General features: G+C 44.2%; 1 protein-coding gene across 1 annotated transcript in view; it reads left to right on the top strand.

Moving 5' to 3' along the window:
• The first annotated feature begins 306 nt into the window (after positions 1 to 306).
• The window catches only part of LOC112156291 (protein mono-ADP-ribosyltransferase PARP14), a 19098-nt gene continuing 14565 nt past the window's right edge, over positions 307 to 4839 (top strand). Inside the window, exon 1 of the mRNA XM_036216721.1 lies at positions 307 to 555. The gene's annotated coding sequence lies outside the window, so the exon portion shown is untranslated. The remainder of the gene's footprint in view (positions 556 to 4839) is intronic.

Below are 4839 nucleotides of genomic sequence, written 5' to 3'. Positions count from 1 at the left end.
TGCGATACTTCCAGGGAGTTGGAAAAGTTAGCAAAGATTTGGTTGAGACTTCCCATAAGGTCATTATCATGGAGCAGCAAGGAGTCCCAAATGTAAAGACCCAACAGCAAGACAGCATCACACACGTGAAATCACTCAGACCATCCCAGAACAGACAAAGCAGGAGCTCAGTTGGAAGTCCAGCAGTAAGCCAAATAAATCTAAGGGTCAGGCTTTGCCGTCTAGAGGATGAACAGGTTTGGGATTTTTTTTATTTTGCAGTACTTTGTCTCCAAAAGGGAACTCTTTTGTTCAAACATATTCTCATTTTTGTCACAGGTTAATGTTTTTGTGGCTCCCGTTGTTAAGAATCAGCTGAATTCCAACAATATTAGTATATCCCTGCTAAGAAAAGGGGGCAGCATTCTCCAGTCTCAGTTTGAAGCAACAGCAGCAAACCATGTCCTCCACCCTGGAGAAGTTCTTCAGGTTCCTGGACCTCCATCTCTGGGATGCTCCAAGATCTTCTTCATAGAATGCTCACCTTGGGATGGTGTTGGAGGACAGAGTGCTCAGGTGAATTTAAATCATAAAGAGAAAAACACTCTAAAAATAATGTAAGACAATGATAATGTTGAATTCCGTTTACACAGTTAACACAAACATGTATCGAACACAAGAAATTAGAACTGAAAACCCTTAAGAAGTACAGAGGTCCACAAAGGTATTCTTCCCCACTGACCACAAACACGAATATATTTTATTGGAAATGTATGTGAAAGACCAACACAAAGGGCTTACAATTTTGAATGTCAGGGTAATGGATGACCAAAAAATTACACATCCAGCAGTGTATACATAGTTTTATTGAGCTAAAGGAACTAAATAAAGAAAAGCATCTCAAAAGAACAATTAGGCACACATAGTCTCTGAGCGACTTGGGTAAGTCGATGGAAACACTTGACCCAGGAGAGAGCGACTCGGGTAAATTGATGCAAACACTTGACTCAGGATAAAGCGACTCTGGTAAGTTGATGGAAAAGTTTGATCCAGGATAGAGCCTCAGGTAAGTTGATGCAAACACTTGACTCAGGAGAGAGCGGCTCGGGTAAGTTGATGCAAACACTTGACTCAGGAGAGGGTGACTTAGGTAAGTTGATGGAAATGATTGACCCAGGATAGCGCCTCATGTAAGTTGATTTAAACACTTGACTCAGGAGACAGCGGCTCAGATACATTGATGCAAACACTTTACTCAGGAGAGAGTGACTTAGGTAAGTCAATGGAAACGATTGACCCAGGATAATGCCTCATGTAAGTTGATGCAAACACTTGGCTCAGAAGAGAGCGACTTGGATAAGTTCATGCCAACACTTGACTCTGGAGAGAGCAACTCAGGTAAGTCAATGCAAACGTTTGACTCTGGAGAGAGTGAATTGGATAAGTCAATGGAAACACTTGACCCAGGATTGCGCCTCAGATAAGTTGATGCAAACGTTTGACTCAGGCGAGAGTGGCTCAGATAGGTTGATACAAACCCTTGACTCAGGCAGGACAATTCATATTGGATGCTTCACAGAGTTTAACTGAGGGGGATTGAATGATGAACCTGCAAGTAGAGCTGACGACATTCCGACAAAGACTAAATACACAATGTCAGACTTTATAGGAGGGGACCAGGTTGCAGGAATTGTCTACTGAATGCTGTCCAATGGAGAGTTCCCGGACATTGTGTTGGTCTTTCAAATAAAATACATGTATGTTGCTGGTCATAATGGGAGAAAATGTACGAAAGTTCAAGGAGTATGAATACTGTATAAAGGTGCATTCACACCGAACGCAATTCGCCCGGCGGAAGTGGCTAGCTCCAATGATAACCAATGGTACAGGTGCGCCCTGAGGCGATTTGAAGTCCCGCGGTGCGGTATGAGCAACGGGCGCGGTGCGAAAGTCTGCTAGCAGCTAGATTTGAGCGGTGAGGTGCGAATTGGGTGGCGCAGCCAAAATGCAGCCAAAATGTAAATACCTGAAGATTAACAGGTTGCTGCCAATCAGGAACTCAGCTTTTGGCACGTGACTTTTTCAGTGGGTAGAATATTGATCCAAAGCTAGCGTTTTTGTCCAGAACTTTCATCTTTCTCCTTTACCCGTGTGAGCGACAGATTCTCAGAGCTCATCCAGCTACTTTGGGGAGAAGGCGGGATACACTCTGGACAAATCGGAGGCTTTCACTCCCGTGGCGAAGCTCACCCGCTAGAGATGCTAGCAGAGAGAGAGCCGCTGCGGGGGCTGCCAGCACTGGCCTCATCGAGACATTAAAAAAAAGGAAAAAGGTCTCCTAATTTTATTTTCCCCCTCAGATTAAAATGAAACAGTGAGCCTACAAGCTCAGACACACAAACATGGCGGAAGCAGCTGTCATACTGACAAAGCCCCCTGTTCCGGGAAAATCTTTTAATAATCATAACTCAAACACTTAAGACATGATTACCAATGTTTTTGTAGAACTCTTTACAATAAATAAACCTTATTCCTCGACATTGTGTGTGTCTTTCATTCATTCTAAGTGAGATATCCACTGACAGAGAGGGTATGTCATGGTAACGTGGCGAGATAGACCCAGACGCTGAAACCTGGAAAGAGGACGAGAGGCAGAAGTAGTCAGAAAGTATTTATTGTCCGTGGAGATTGCGGAGCTGCAGCCGGGACTTGAATGGAGTTGCAGACTTGAGATGGAGAATGAAGATCTGTGGTGGACTGGAGCGGCAGGGTAAACAACCAGGTGAGTGCAGCAGATGGTGGTGGCGAGGAGCGAACTTGGCGTGGCAGAGTGGACGAAACGTAGCTGGACCCATGTTGGTACGTAGATGACAGAGATCTGGAGACAGAGGTTTTCTACATTGAGACGTAGCAAGGACTTGTTGTTACGCCCCAATTTGTCTAGGGGATCTGGGGCCTAACATAAAGGTAAATTAAAGGACATGTATAACAAAAACACGTCTCAATAAAACGTTACAAATTAATTTACAAGAACAAAATAACACAAAATGTAACTAAAAGTGAAGCAAAAGGCTTCAGGGTGAACCAAGGCCAAAACAACAAACAAACCCCAACTAAATCAACCCAGGGAGCTCACCTGCAAAAGAAATAGTAGAATAATGACAAACACTAACCTCCCTGGACTAACATGAACAGGAGAAAACATTTACTAAAGAAAATGGCGGTTCACCCCTAAAGCTTCACCTAAATTAACACTAAACACAGAGTGGGACCTAAACCAAAATACCAAAGAAAATAAAGCACAAATCAAAACAGGTGGAGAAGATCACTGAGCTGCAGTGGAGACAGGTTGCAGCCCAGCTCCCTTCTCATGGTCTGGAGGTCCAAATGGTGGTTTTAAAGGCTCTCCTCCTTCAGGTTTAACCAATGGAGAGCCACGCCTCCAGCACCACACCTGAAACAAATAAAGACAAAAAACACACAAAGATTCACAAAACACAAAGAAGTCCCACTCTGACAAAAATACACAAAACCAAATAGAAACTAATCCAAATACGGCCACAGCCGTAACACTTGTAACAGCATAAGTGTTTAAACATTAGAGGCCAGGGTACTGAACCGGTAAGGCAACGGACTGGCGAAGAATGCTGGGGAAGGCTCCTCTTAAGTAGATAGGTGAAGATGATGAGTGCCGACAGCTGGGGACAATCAGGAGGTGGAGCAGGAGCACAGGTGCACCATGACAGTACCCCCCCTCAACGACCGCCTCCAGGCGGTCCAGGGCGCCGGTCAGAGTGGGCACGGTAGAAGGCGAAGATGAGGGAGGGATCCAGGATGAGAGAACGGGATACCCAAGACCGCTCATCAGGACCGTAACCCTCCCAGTCCACCAGAAACTGTAAACCCCGCCCATGGCGCCGGACGTCCAGGATCCGGCTAACTGTGAAAGCCGGGGAACCGTCAACGACACGGGCGGGCAGAGGGGCAGGGGACGGCAGGCAGAGGGGGCTATCCACGACAGGCTTGATCTGAGAGACGTGGAATGAAGGATGAATCCGAAGAGCAGCAGGCAGACGGAGACGGACACAGGACGGGTTGATGATCTTGTCGATAACGTAAGGTCCAATGTAGCAGGGCCAGAGTTCTGTGGACTCCGGCATGACAGGATACACGGGAGGCGTGACCCCAGGTAATCAGACCTGAGAGCAGATGGGACAAACAGGGTACCAGGAGGGCACGGCACATGATTAGGTTCCTCACCTTAAGCTTGACGAACGCGGATCTCAATCTCCCACGTTAATAACCCAACAATGCAGTCGGGAGGCACAATGGTAGTGTCAGGTGAATCCTCTAAGGCAGGGGTCTCAAACTCAAATCAGCCGGGGGCCGCTGGAGGCGGAATCTAGTTGAGGCCGGGCCGCATCAGGATTTTCATAAGAAAATCGCTGAGAAAACATTCCAATGTTCTTAAATGTCTTTATTTTTAATACAAAATAATGAATAAATAATGAACGACATGTATAGATCCTTGTCCGTGTTGATTTATATATATATATATAAAAAAATAACTTTTTAAATAGTTTATATTGAAGATTAAATTTAAGATATATTGCTAGGGGGTAGAATTAAAAAAAGTTTTTTAAACTTTTTCCTACTCAATTTCAAACTACATAATAGAGGTGTAATGTATTTATTTATAATTTATATATAATTTTCTGTTGTTGTTTTCTTGTTTTTTTACCATGTACATTAAAAGATGAATAAAAAAACAAATAGATTTGTACTAAATAAATAAAATAATAATAATGACCAAACAACAGATACAGACAACTGAAGAAACCACATATTGACTGACTAGAG

Source organism: Oryzias melastigma, linkage group LG18, assembly GCF_002922805.2.
Source record: "Oryzias melastigma strain HK-1 linkage group LG18, ASM292280v2, whole genome shotgun sequence".
NCBI lineage: Eukaryota > Metazoa > Chordata > Actinopteri > Beloniformes > Adrianichthyidae > Oryzias > Oryzias melastigma.
The sequence above is the reverse complement of the archived record's forward strand: the minus strand, read 5'-3'. Positions and strand labels throughout refer to the sequence as shown.